This window comes from Elaeis guineensis, chromosome 4, assembly GCF_000442705.2.
Source record: "Elaeis guineensis isolate ETL-2024a chromosome 4, EG11, whole genome shotgun sequence".
Lineage (NCBI taxonomy): Eukaryota > Viridiplantae > Streptophyta > Magnoliopsida > Arecales > Arecaceae > Elaeis > Elaeis guineensis.
In genome coordinates this window covers 102,185,277-102,186,204 of record NC_025996.2, presented here as the reverse complement: position 1 = coordinate 102,186,204, position 928 = coordinate 102,185,277, and positions in this window count along the sequence as shown.

Below are 928 nucleotides of genomic sequence, written 5' to 3'. Positions count from 1 at the left end.
GAAACATCTTATGAAATTTACTTACCTGTCAAAAGAAGTTTTCTTATAGTGGGAATTGTGTATATAATCCTTTGACCTGAGACTACTATAGAACCTTGTATACATGAATTCATATTTTTTAGTTCATACTCATTCATGACTTAGTCATATACGGGATGTTCTGGATATGGTAGAATGTGTATGAAGATTGTAAGTAGGTTAACATGAAATTGATCAGTCCTGGTAAGAGGAGATCGCATCCTACTTGCTCTGATCGATTGATGATTTAGGAAGCCTTTGATCAAAGCAGAATAAAAATTAAAATTTTTTTTTAATATTTTATTAATTAAATCATTATATAAGATTGAGAGAAATATGAGTATGATATTGGATTTGACATCATTCCATATCCGAAGTCATATTCGGGATGCAGGGAGATCGTAGGATCAAATTACATGGTAACTTTTCACTGAAGGATATTTTTGATATTTCTACTAAAATTTCATATCTTTTAGGTAGACATAATACATTACTAGATATCAATCTTGTCTTGTGAATTTGATCAAATTAAAGAGTTTAATTCAATCACTAATTAGAAAGAGTTCTAATTTTTAAATTGGATTAGTTCGATTGGATCTAGATTGGTTAGATTAAATTCTAATCAAATCAAATCAACTTACACTCAGATCCATTACTGGTTAGATATGAACCCAATGGGTCACACAAAGAGAATTGATCAGAGGTCAAATTGGATTAGATCATATTTGCAAAATTAACATGCTAGCACATGTTGCAAAAACTAGCTCCTTGTTTCGAATTGGGTTTGAAATTGATTCCACATTGGGCTAATTAAGGCTAAATTAATTCAAACCAATTTTGGGTTTGAGTTGGTCGGCCCTTAGCTATATGTACCAAAAATTTAGAGCTAGAAACCAAGTCTCTACGAGTC